This window comes from Monodelphis domestica, chromosome 1 (genome assembly GCF_027887165.1).
Source record: "Monodelphis domestica isolate mMonDom1 chromosome 1, mMonDom1.pri, whole genome shotgun sequence".
Taxonomy (NCBI): Eukaryota; Metazoa; Chordata; class Mammalia; order Didelphimorphia; family Didelphidae; genus Monodelphis; species Monodelphis domestica.
The window spans coordinates 597,911,646-597,925,034 of record NC_077227.1 but is presented as its reverse complement, the minus strand read 5'-3'; the positions used below and the strand labels follow the sequence as shown (position 1 = coordinate 597,925,034).

General features: G+C 35.9%; 1 protein-coding gene across 13 annotated transcripts in view; it reads left to right on the top strand.

Moving 5' to 3' along the window:
* The window catches only part of HMBOX1 (homeobox containing 1), a 276,942-nt gene that overhangs the window by 28,179 nt on the left and 235,374 nt on the right, over nucleotides 1-13,389 (top strand). For 4 of the 13 annotated variants that reach the window (XM_056813726.1, XM_007476502.3, XM_056813719.1 and 1 more), the window contains exon 2: nucleotides 11,647-11,708. The exons of the other annotated variants lie outside the window; for them this stretch is intronic. The gene's annotated coding sequence lies outside the window, so the exon portion shown is untranslated. The remainder of the gene's footprint in view (nucleotides 1-11,646; nucleotides 11,709-13,389) is intronic. 13 annotated transcript variants of the gene reach the window in all.

Here is a 13,389-nt window from a genome sequence, read left to right as displayed (position 1 = left end):
TGTTGACTTAGCTTAGATTGTAAAGAATGCCTGAAATAAAGAATTAAGAGGCAGTTTGCATTTTGCATTTTCAAAGGCAGTAAATTGGTTACTTTTCCTTAACCCTACATATCTTCCCTAGTTAGAACTGGTCTTTTTTCGTTGTACTCAAATAGCACTTTGTACTGGCTAAACACATGTGTTGTTGGTTTTTTTTGGTTTTTTTTTGTTTTTTTTTGTTTTTTTTTTTAGTACAACTATTTTGTGAACCAGTTTATTTTTTTTTAACCCTTATCTTCAATCTTAGGATCAATCCTATGTATTGATTCCTATGCAGAAGATTGGTATGCACTAGGCAATAAGGTTTAAGTGACTTGTTCAGGCTTACACAGCTAGGATGTGTCTGAGGTCAAATTTGAACCCAGGACCTCCCATTTCTAGAGTTGACTGTCAATCCACTGAGCCAGCTAGCTGCCTCAGTGTTCTATTTTAATGATCTTTATTTGTATGTGTCCTTCTTAATAGATTATAAATTGAGAGCAGAGATCTGCATTGACTTTTAACTTTGTTATAAAACCATTTTCTCTATGCTTTTCTTGTTAGAATGTCCATTTTCCCAAAGACCATTCTTCCTAAATATTGAAAGGGACATTATCAGATAGCCACTATTTAAAAGTTTTTGGTTATAGCAACCTATGAAAGAGGAGGGAAGAGCTTAGTGACCTCCAGTAATGGTATTAGAGAAGTAGTAACGGAAAGATTGTATATTAAAAATCACAGTTAGAACTTGGACCATCTACAAATGTGAATTTAACTGTCAGCATTTATTAATTGCTTTTAGATTAGCTTAAAGATGGCCACATTGACATTCTTATTGTAAATGAAGAGAGGACATAAAGAATTTGCAATTCAACATAAGGAATGATCACAAGTATTTTACAAAGATATACATTGATGAATTAGTAGTGTGAATTTTTTTTGCATGTTCAAAAACAAGAAATGTCATTTCATGGACAGTAGAGTCACTAGGGCAGTTAGGTGAAGCAGGGTAGCTCTGTGGCATAATGGGTTTGGAGTCAGGAAGACCTGAGTTCAAACCTGGCCTCAGACACTAGCTGTGTAACCTTGGTCAAATCACAGCCCTATTGATCTCAGTTTCTTCATCTGTAAAATGACCTGGAGAAAGAAATGGCAAATCACTTTAGTATCTTTACCAAGAAAACCCCAAGTGGGGTCACAAAATTCAGTCACATGACTGAATAGCAGCAGGATTATTTAGTTTTGAAATAAAAATTTTACAGCACACTAAAGCAGAAGTGCTGCCATGAAGACTACAGAGCTTATGCTTGCTCCAAAGAATAAAGATTTAAAAGATTCTCTGAAGAATTTACTCAAACTGAGTAAATAAATGCCTTGATACTCAGTGACTTTGATGCAAAGGACAATATATTAAGGGATAGTAAAAATGTTGTAAAATGTCATTTGGCTTTCAGAATCTGAAAGCTTTAGACCAGTGATGGTGAAACTTTTAAAGTGGTGGTTGATGTGAGAAATGTCCTGAGGCATGAATGGAGAGGGGGAGGGGAACAGTCCAGCCATGATTCTTTGGCTTTCTAGTAACAGTCTGGTGAACTCAGTGCTGAGTGACAGCATGTTGTCCACAGAGGGGACTTTGAGTGCCCCGTCTAGCACATGTGCCATAGGTTTGCCACAATGACTCTAGACTGTATCTTGCCTGGGATGCAGGGACCTGATGATGCCCGCAGCAATCAATGCAAAATGATGCCCTTGATTCTTTTTTTGTTTTTTATTTTGATTGTTTGTTTACATTTTATTTAATTAGATGATTTAGAATATTTTTCCATGGTTACAAGACTCATGTTCTTTCCCTCCCCTTCCCTAACCTCCTTCCTATATCTGCACAATTCCACTGGGTTTAACATATGTCATTGATCAAGACCCATTTCCATCATAGCCCCATTGACCCATGTGATCAAGCTGTTGTTTTTCTTCTGTGTTTCTTTTCCCACAGTTCTTCCTCTGGATCTGGATAGCGTTCTTTCTCATATGGCCCTCCGAATAGTTCTGGATAATTGCATTGCTACTAGAAGAGAAGTCCATTACATTTGATTTTACCATAGTGTATCAGTCTCTGTGTACAATGTTTTCCTGGTTCTGCTCCTTTCACTCTGCATTAATTCCCAGAGGTCATTCCAGTTCACATGGAATTCTTCCAGTTTATTATTCCTTTGAGCACAAAAGTTTTCCATCAGCAGCATAAACCACAATTTGTTTAACCATTTCCCAATTGTAGGGCATCTCCTCATTTTCCAGTTTTTTGCCACCACAAAGAGTGCTATGAATATTCTTGTACAAGTCTTTTTCCTTATTATCTCTTTGGGATGCCCTTAATTCTTGCCTATGGTTGGGCATCAAGGCCCCACTCCCTGTGCACTAGAAGGCATTGGATGTGACCAACACTGATCATCTTTGGGTAAAAAGAGAAAGTGACATTTTCTAGGCAGGAAATGGCTAGTTGCCACCATGTGAATAATTTTAGATTGGTTTGTGTCTCTATCCGATTAGAGCATATAAAAAAAATCAGAATAATACTGCATATGATAAAGGAACTCCAATCTAACCTACATTTAAAAAAAAAGATATTGATTCAGAGAAGGATCAGGTAGAGAGATTAACTAAAGTAAAGATCCAACTCGCCCAGGCCTACTTAGAAAAAGTTTAAAATGATGTCCAGAAACTAAGCCAGTCAACTTTTAACTTCTTTACTTTATGGACCTTGAAGCCAAGGCAATATTACATTTTTTTATTTTCAGTTCCAAATTCTTTCCTTTCCTCAAATCCTTCTCCTTACACACTGATTGACAAGAAATATACGGTCATACACATGAATTCATGCAGAACATCTCCATGTTAGCTTTGTTGCAGGGAACGAAAAAAAAGGCAAGGAAAAGAAAAATTGCTTCCATCTGCACTCAGGTTCCATCAGTTTTCTCACTTTAGGTAGAAGGATTTTTCATCATGAGTCTTGGAATTATAATGGATCATTCTATCAATAAGTCTTTCACATTTGATTATTATGAACAATATTGCTATTATTGTGTACACTGTTCTTCTAGTTCTACTCAACTTCATTTTGCATCCGTTCATATAAGTTTTCTCTGGTTTTTCTGAAACCCCCTCATCATTTCTTATAACACAATAATCCATCACAATCATATACCACAACTTGTTTAGTCATTCTAAAAGTTGTACATTTTCCTCAGTTTCCAATTCTTTGTCACTACAAGAGATGCTATAAATATTTTTGTTCATGTGAATCTTTTTTCCTTTTTATTTCTTTGGCATATAGAACTAGTGGTACTACTGTGGGATCAAAAAAGTATCCTTTTTTATAGGCTTTTATAGTTTGAAATTGTTCGCTGGAGTGGTTAGATTAGTTCACAGTTCTCCAAACAGGGCATTATTTTATTTTTTGTCCCCTATTCCTTCCCTTTTTGCTCCTTTTAAAATTTTTATTTTATTGGTCAATTTAGAATATTTTTCCTTGGTTACAAGCCTTTTTGTTCTTAAAAAATCTTTTTAGCTCTTTTAGGTATTCTTTTGGGTTTATGTACAATCTACATTTTTCTTTGAGACAGCATGTAAATATTTTCATGTCACTGTCTTCTGAGTTTGTGCCTTGAGCTTCCTTGTCACTGTAGAAGCTTTTTTTTTAATCAGGCTCCTTTTTTGGTTGTCTGCTAATTTGTCTAACCTACTTCTTGACTTTGAATTTATATTAAAATTGGTCTCTTATCACCTCTGGATAGTTGAATGAGGAGGAACAGGCAGGATGCCCAGTCTGAACTTCTATACCTTGGTTTGAGTACTTGTAAGTTTTCAGGGCTCCCAAGATGATTTGATCCCAGGTCACTCACTACCATTGTGTTTTTTTTCCCTTCCTTCCTTCCTTCCTTCCTTCCTTCCTTCCTTCCTTCCTTCCTTCCTTCCTTCCTTCCTTCCGTCCGTCCGTCCGTCCGTCCGTCCGTCCTTCCTCCCTCCCTCCCTCCCTCCCTCCCTCCCTCCCTCCCTCCCTCCCTCCCTCCCTTCCTTCCTTCCTTCCTTCCTTCCTTCCTTCCTTCCTTCCTTCCTTCCTTCCTTCCTTCCTTCCTTCCTTCCTTCCTTCCCTCCCTCCCTCCCTCCCTCCCTCCCTCCCTCCCTCCCTCCCTTCCTCCCTCCCTCCTTCCCCTATCCCTCCAATGTCATTTTTATAGCATCATTATTGCCTCCATTATTCCTTCTTTCCTCTCCCAGAGATCTACATAATAAATGATATTTTATAATATTTTAAGAAAAAGGGTGGGGGAAGTCAGTATAGCTGGTGCAGTATTGAATAGTGTTAAACTATGATCAATGTGCTGCACTGGTGGACCTCCTACTTCTACAAATAGATAAAATGGGTATGTCTTATAATATCTCTTCTTTAGAGTCATGCTTGTTTGTAATTTTGCAACATTTAACTTTTCTGTGGTCCTTTCATTTTGTATTGTAGTCATTTTATATATCATTTTCCTGGCCCTACTCACTTGATTTTGCACCGGTTTTTATAGATCTTTCCTATATAGATTTTTTAAACATTATTTTATTTGATCATTTTCAAACATTATTCATTGGAAACAAAGATCATTTTCTTTTTCTCCCCCCCCCCCCCACCTCTCCCATAGCCGACGCACGATTCCACTGGGTATCACATGTGTCGTGAATTGAACCCATTTGCATTAGAGTGTTCATTCTCCTTAATCATATCCCCTCCATCCCTGTAGTCAAGCTGTTGCCTTTCCTCTCGGTGTTTTTACTCCCACAGTTTGTCCTCTGCTTGAGGGTAGTGTTTTTTTCTCCTTGGTCCCTGTAGGTTGTTCAGGGACATTGCATTGACACTAATGGAGAAGTCCATTACCTTCAATTGTACCACAGTGTATCAGTCTCTGTGTACATGTTCTCCTGGTTCTGCTCCTCTCACTCTGCATCACTTCCTGGAGGTCATTTCAGTCTCCATGGAATTCCTCCATTTTATTTTTCCTTTTAGCACAATAGTATTCCATCACCAACATATACCACAATTTGTTCAGCCATTCCCCAATTGAAGGGCATCCCCTCATTTTCCAGTTTTTTGCCACCACAAAGAGTGCAGCTATGAATATTCTTGTATATGTCCTTTTACTTATTATCTCTGGGGTACAAACCCAGCAGTGCTATGGCTGGATCAAAGGGCAGACAGTCTTTTATCGCCCTTTGGGCATAGTTCCAAATTGCCCTCCAGAATGGTTGGATCAATTCACAACTCCACCAGCAATAAATTAATGTCCCCACTTTGCCACATCCCCTCCAACATTCATTACTTTCCTTTGCTGTCATGTTATTCAATCTGCTAGGTGTGAGGTGATACCTCAGAGTTGTTTTGATTTGCATCTCTCTGATTATCAGAGATTTAGAACACTTTTTCATGTGTTTATTAATGCTTTTGATTTCTTTGGCTGAAAACTGCCCATTCATGTCCCTTGCTCATTTCAATTGGAGAATCGGTTGATTTTTTTGTACGATTGATTTAGCTCTTTATAAATTTGAGTAATTAGACCTTTGTCAGAGGTTTTTGTTATGAAGATTGTTTCCCGATTTGTTGCTTCCCTTCTAATATTGGTTACATTTGGTTTTGTTTGTACAAAAACTTTTTAACTTGATGTAATCAAAATTATTTATTTTAAATTTTGTGACTCTTTCTATGTCTTGCTTGGTTTTAAAGTCTTTCCCTTCCCAGAGGTCTGACATGTATACTATTCTGTGTTCACCGAATTTACTTATAGTTTGCTTCTTTATGTTCAAGTCATTCACCCATTCTGAGTTTATCTTGGTGGAGGGTGTGAGGTATTGATCCAAACTTAATCTCTCCCACACTGTCTTCCAGTTTTCCCAGCAGATTTTGTCAAATAATGGATTTTTGTCCCAAAAGCTGAGGTCTTTGGGTTTGTCATAGACTGTCTTGCTGAGGTCACTTACTCCAAGTCTATTCCACTGATCCTCCTTTCTGTCTTTTAGCCAGTACCAAATTGTTTTGATGACCACTGCTTTATAGTATAGTTTGAGATTTGGGTCTGCAAGTCCTCTTTCCTTTGCATTTTTTTTTCATGATTTCCCTGGATATCCTTGATCTTTTTTTCTTCCAAATGAACTTAGTTACGTTTTTTTTCTAATTCAATAAAGAAGTTTTTTGATAGTTCAATGGGTATGGCACTAAATAAGTAAATTAATTTGGGTAGGATTGTCATTTTTATTATGTTAGCTCATCCCACCCATGAGCAATCAATGTTTTTCCAATTGTTTAGATCTAGTTTTAACTGGGCAGAGAGTGCTTTGTAGTTGTGTTCATATAGTTCTTGGCATATAGATTCCTAAGTATTTTATATTGTCTAGGGTGATTTTAAATGAATTTCTCTTTCTTATTCTTTCTGCTGAAATGGGTTAGAGATATATGCTGATGCTGATGACTTATTCAGGTTTCTTTTGTATCCTGCAACTTTGCTAAAGTTATTGATAATTTCGAGTAACTTTTTGGTTGATTCTCTAGGATTCCTTTAAGTAAACCATCATATCCTCCTCAAAGATTGATAGCTTGGTCTCCTCATTGCCAATTCTAATACCTTCAATTTCTTTTTCTTCTCTAATTGCTACTGCTAGTGTTTCTAGTACAATGTTAAATAATAGAGGTGATCCTGAGCATCCTTGTTTTACTCCTGATCTTATTGGGTAGATTTCTAGTTTATCCCCATTGCAGATGATATTTGCTGATGGTTTTTGATATGTACTGTTTATTATTTTTAGGAAAGGCCCTTCTATTCCTATACTTTCTAGTGTTTTCAATAGGAATGAGTGTTGTATTTTATCAAAGGCTTTTTCTGTATCTATTGAGATAATCATGTGATTTTTGTCAGTTTACTTCTTAATATGGTCAATTATGTGGATGGTTTTCCTAATATTGAACCATCCTTGCATCCCTGGTATGAATCCTGCCTGGTCATAGTGGATGACCCTTGTGATGACTTGCTGTAGTCTTTTTGCTCGTATCCTATTTCAGATTTTTGCATCTATATTCATTAGGGAGATTGGTCTATAGTTTTCTTTCTCTGTTTTTGACCTGCCTGGCTTTGGGATCAGTACCATGTTTGTGTCATAAAAGGAATTTGGTAGAAGTCCCTCTTTGCTTATTATGTCATATAGTTTGTATAGTATTAGGATTAGTTGTCCTTTGAAAGTTTGAAAGAATTCATTTGTGAATCCATCTGGACCTGTGGATTTTTTCTTGGGGAGTTTTTTGATAGCTTGTTCAATTTCTTTTTCTGATATGGAGTTGTTTAGGTAATTTATTTCTTCCTCATTTAGACTAGGCAATTTATATTTTTGTAAGTATTCATCCATATCACCTAGATTGCCGTATTTGTTGCCATATAATTGGGCATAATAATTTTTAATGATTGCCTTAATTTCGTCCCCATTATATGTGAGGCGTCCTTTTTATCTTGGATATTGTCAATTTGATTATTTTTCTTTCCTTTTTTTAATTAGACTGACTAGCACTTTGTCTATTTTATTTGTTTTTTCAAAGTACCAGCTTCTAGTCTTATTTATTAAAATCAATAATTCTTTGACTTTCAATTTTATTAATTTCTCATTTGAGTTTTAGGATCTCTAATTTAGTCTTCATCTGAGCATTTTTAATTTGTTCGCTTTCTAATTTTTTAATTTGCATGCCCAATTCATTGACCTCTGCCCTTCTTAATTTGTTAATATATGAACTCAAGGATATAAATTTCCCCCTGAGTACTGCTCTGGCTGCATCCCATAGATTTTGAAAGGATGTCTCACCATTGTCATTTTTCTCAATGAAGTTATTAATTGTTTCTACGATTTGTTCTTTAACTGATTTTGGAGAATTGTATTGTTTAATTTCCAATTAATTTTTTATTTACCTCTCCCATGTTCCCTTATTATTTTCATTGTATTGTGATCTGAGAAAGTTGCATTTAGTATTTCTGCTCTTTTGCACTTGTTTGCAATGTTTTTATTGTCAATTTTTGTGAATGTACCATGTGCTGCAGAAAAGAAGGTATATTCCTTTTTGTCCCTATTTATTTTTCTCCGTGTGTCTACTAACTCTAATTTTTCCATGGTTTCATTCACTTCTTTTACTTCTTCCTTAATTTTTTTTTTGGTTTGATTGATCTAGTTCTGATAGAGGAAGGTTCAGGTCTCCCACTAGTATAGTTTTTCTATCTATTTCCTCCTTGAGCTCCTCTAGTTTCTCCTTTAGAAATCTGGATGCTATGCCATTTGATGCATACATGTTGAGTACAGATATTTTCTCATTGTCTATACTACCTTTTATCAGGATGTAATTACTTTCCCTATCTCTTTTAACTAGATCTATTTTTACTTTGGCTTTTTCAGATATCATAATTGTGACTCCTGCCTTCTTTTTATCAGTTGATGCCCAAGAGATTTGGTTCCACCCTCTTACTTTCACACTATGCGTATCTACCTTCCTCATGTGTGTTTCTTGTAGACAGCATATGGTAGGGTTTTGGATTCTAATCCACTATGCTATTTGCTTGTGTTTTATGGGTGAGTTCATTCCATTCACATTCAGAGTTAGGATTACTAGCTGTGTATTACCCAGCATTTTGATTTCTACTCCTGTTCCTGCCTTTCCTTCTTTCACTATTTCCTTCTACACCAATGTTTGTTTTTAATCAATCCCCCTAGTTCCCACCCTTATTTTACTTCCCTTTCTAACCCCCTTCCTTCTTATCCCCCCCCCCTTATTTTCCCTGTAGTCTTTCTAAAATTATCCTCCCGCCCCCTCCCTCCCTTGTATTGCTTCCCTCCCCACCAGTCTATTTGTTACTCTTCTACTCCCCTATAGGGCGCAAATCTGTTCTCTGCCCCCAATTGATTGGATTGTTTTTCCCTCTTTGTGACAATTTCAAAGCATGTAAAAGTTGAATATTTCCTATCTCCGACCTCTTTACCCTTCCAGTGTATTGATGTCCCACCCCACCATGATCTTCTTTGTGACATATAAATTTACCCCCATTTGTTTCTTTTCCCATTTCGTTTAATATTAACCTATTTTTAAGCTCTAGTTATATATATATATGTATATATATGCATACACATGTGTATGTATTTATGCATGCATACACACACACACACACACACACACACACACACACATATATACCTATTTATGTCTTGTCCTTTCATCCTATACAGTTTGTCACTGTTCCCTCTAAGTGTGCTTCTTTTTGCTGCCCAGGTAATAACAACAGTTTTTAAGAGTTACCAATGACTTTTTTCTTATAGGGATACATATCAGTTTAACTTATTGAGTCTCTTTAAAAAAAGTTTTTTTTTGTTTTGTTTTGTTTTTCTTTTTTCCCCTCTTTATAAATTACCTTTTGATGATTCTCTTGAGTTCTGTGCTTGGACATCAAATTTTCTGTTTAGTTTTTTCTTTACAATTTCTTTTCTTTACAAATTTTTTTTGTAAAGTCTTTTCTTTACAAATTTTTTCTTTTCTTTACAAATTCTTGAAATTCTTTCTAGTTTTTTGAATAACCATACTTTCCCCTGTAAGCATATAGTCAGTTTTGCTGGATAGTTGATTCTTTTTTTTTTGATACTGACAAATATTTATTATGTGCATTAAAAAAAAGCTTTTAGACAAGGTAAGGTATACTTAAGGATCCTCAACTCACTCAAGGAACTTTTTTCTATGAATGAAGGAAGGGGAGGGCAGCAAATTTCTCAAGAGAAAGGAATAAAGGTAAGAATGCTGGTGGTCTTCAGTGGATGAGAGTAGCTGGAGTGACTGAGTTAGTGTCAAAATGTAGGGAGATGAAAGTCAAGGTAAACAGGTTTAACTTATTCCTTCAAGGTAATGGGGAAACCTCTAAACCTATTGAAGTAGGATTGACAGTAGCAGTAAAGAAAGATCATGGGGAAGAGTAAGAATCAGGCTTCTATTTCTTAAAAGAGGTGGGTTGGAAGGGACAGAAAAGAACTAGAACCAGTGAGCCAAGTTTTGGAGATCAGACAAGTTATTGTAATGAAAATTTCCAAATTTCTAGTATAACAAAATATGATGATTTGGAAGGCAGGTTGTCAGTCATAAAACATCTTCAAAGACAATGTGAATTACAACTTGTTGGGGACTTTTAATGTTTATTACTAATAAACATAAAAAGCCCTTCCAAACCTAAAACAAAATATGTAAACACAAAAAAGTGGACTTTATATGAAACCAGGAATGCTAACTTCAAACCATTTTCTTTAAGTATAAAATTCTTTACTTTAATTTCAAAATATTTGTCATGCTATTTGAACTTCTCTTCCTTTATGTGAATTTACAATATTGCAATGGCCATTAAGACATCATTATTGCTAAACCCAAAACAGTGTTGAGAGGATTTCTAACACCAACAAAATTAATCCCCATATTGGGATTAGTCACCGTAGTAAAAAAAAAATAGGTTTCTTTATCCATTCGAGTCCATCTCTTCTGTCTCAAAACTTGGTTGTCCAGTTTTTTTCATTACTTTCAGCATTATTTCTCTTTACATTGTTGATTTTAATTCTTGATTCTGCTCATTTCACTCAGCATCAGTTCACACTACCAGGGTTCTTTCTACATTTCTCTGGATTCCTTTGTTTCTATTCCAAACTTCACTCTCAGTTCTGGTCTTTCCATCAAGAATGCCTGAAAATCTTCTACTGAATCAAATATCCATTTTTTTCCATACAGGATTATGCCGAGTTTTGAAGGATAAATTATTCTAGGTTGTAAACCCACGTCTTTTGCTTCTCTAAATATTGTATTCCAAGATCTCCTCTCATTTACTGTTGAAGCTGCAAAGTCTTGTGTGATCCTAATTGTAACTCCTTGGTATTTGAACTGTTTCATTCTTGATTCTTGCAATATTTTCTCCTTGATATGGGAATTCTGAATCTTAACTATGACATTCCTGGGAGTTTTCATTTGAAGATTTCTTATAGGAGGTGATCTATGGATTCTTTCAATTTTTACTCTTCCTTCTGGTCCTAATAAATCTGGGCAGTTTTCAGTTATGATTTCTTGAAAAATAGTATCTAAGATTTTTACTAGATCAGTGTTTTCAGGGAGGCCAATAATTTTAATATTATCTCTTCTTGACCAGTTTTCTAAATCAGTTGTTTTTGATACCAGATATCTTACATTTTCTTCTTCCAGTTTTTCAATCTTTTGATTTTGTTCCAATATTTCTTGCTGTCTTGAGGAGTCATTGATTTCTGTTTGATCTATTCTTGTTTCCAAGAACTCTACTTTTTGGGTAAGGCTTTCCACATTCTCTTCTAAGCTATTTAACTTACTTCCAATTCTTTCCTCTAGGACTCGTATTTCACTTTTTATCTCTTCTTTCATTTGTTCTAAGAATTGATGAAATTCTTATGGAAAATTTATTTTTTCCTTAAAGTCTCTAGTTAGAGTTGTTATAGAGTTGCTCATTCCTTCATCTTGAGGATCTCTGGTTTTGGTTCTGGATGTTATTTTCATCTTTAATTTATTTGTCTCTCCAGGTTTTGTTCCTGAAATGGGATTTTCTCCTGGAACTGAGTTATGACACAGATAGACCTTCTGGGTATGTTGACTGCTTATGTTGGGTCTTATCTTGGAGCCCATGTGTTCTGGCACTGACCTCCACATCCTAAGATTAGGCCTCTTTGGATTTTTAAAAAGGATCTACTGTCAGGAACCTCAGAGTTCTTGGGACTGGACTATACTGTTTTGATAGCTATGAACAGCTACTTTTCTCAGTAGAGTAGATAGTTTGAAATTCCACGACAGTTTGAATCCTAGATGATAATTTTGGAAATGTTCAAGAAAGAATTCTTGTCCAGAAATGAGATGACCTCTTCCAACTATGATTCTAATTTCACACAGTAGAAGCCAGAATTCCAACTCAGGTTTTAAATTTGATTTCCAGTCCTTCATCCACTTTACCATGTACTTGCTTCTTGCCCTCTCATTTTATAGTGACAAAAAGCACTGTTATTCAAAAGAAGTCATAGCCCTAAAAGTTCCTCTTGGGTGTCACTGGAATTCCAAAATTCGCTTCACTCAATAGTCAGTCTATTAATTTCTGCAAGATTAGTTAAAGATTTGGCTATATAGGTATTTGTCTCACTCCTGGGTAGTTGATTCTTGGTTGTAGACCTAGTTCCCTTGCTTTCCAGAGTATCATATTCCATGCCTTTCTTTTTTTCAGTGTGGATGCAGCCAGATCCTGTGTTATCCTCACTGTGGTTCCGTGGTATCTGAATGACTTCTTCTTGGCAGCTTATAATATCTTTTCTTTGGTTTGATAGTTCTTGAATTTGGCTATAACATTCCTGGGTGTTGTCAGTTGGGGATTACGTACAGAAGGTGATCTGTGGATTCTTTCAATCTCCACTTTTCCCTCTTGTTCTAGGATATCGGGGCAGTTTTTAAAAAAATAATTTCCTGTAGTATGATGTCCAGGCTTTTTCTTTTGTCATGGTCTTCTGGTAGACCAATGATTTAAATGGTCTCTCCTTGAATGATATTCTAAGTCCCCTGTTTTGTGAATGAGATGCTTCATATTTTCCTCAATTTTTTCATTCTTTTTGTTTTGTTTTATTGTGTCCTGCTGCCTTGTGAGGTCTTAATTCTAGTTGTATTCTGGTTCTTACAGACTGGATTTCATCCCTGGATTTTTGGTCATTCTTTTTATTTTAGTCTGATTTTCTTTGGAGGTCATCTTTCATCTTCTTTACCTCATCTTTCATCTCCTTTTTCTCATCTTTCATCATCTTCTCCTCATTTTCCAGCTGATTGATTTTGGCTTTCAAGACACTATTTTCTGTTTCCAGATGATTTAGTTTTTAAGTTTTTTTACCAATTGTCTTCAGCTTCTCTTAGTTGTGTTTTGAATTACATTTTGAGTTCTTCCAAAGCCTGCATCCAATTCGTTGGGATTTCTGATTTTTCCTTTGCTGATCCCTCCCCCTCTGTTTCGTTTGCTCTTTGCTCATTACCTATGCAGAAGCTGTCTATTGTAATTTCTTTCTTCTTTTTCTGTTTGCTTGAGTTTATCCCTTCTTTGCTCCCCATATTTGTCTGTGCTCTTGCTTCTCTCATTTTTTGTTGTTGTTGTTTTGGGGGCTGTCATTTTGCCCTCTTGGAGCTTTGTCAGATCTCTTTGTACAGTCTCTAGGGGAGGAATGTTGGCTTCCCTGTCCTCTGGGGGCTTTTGATCGGATTAAGTTCAACTGGGTTGGGCTGGCTGTATGTGCTCTGAG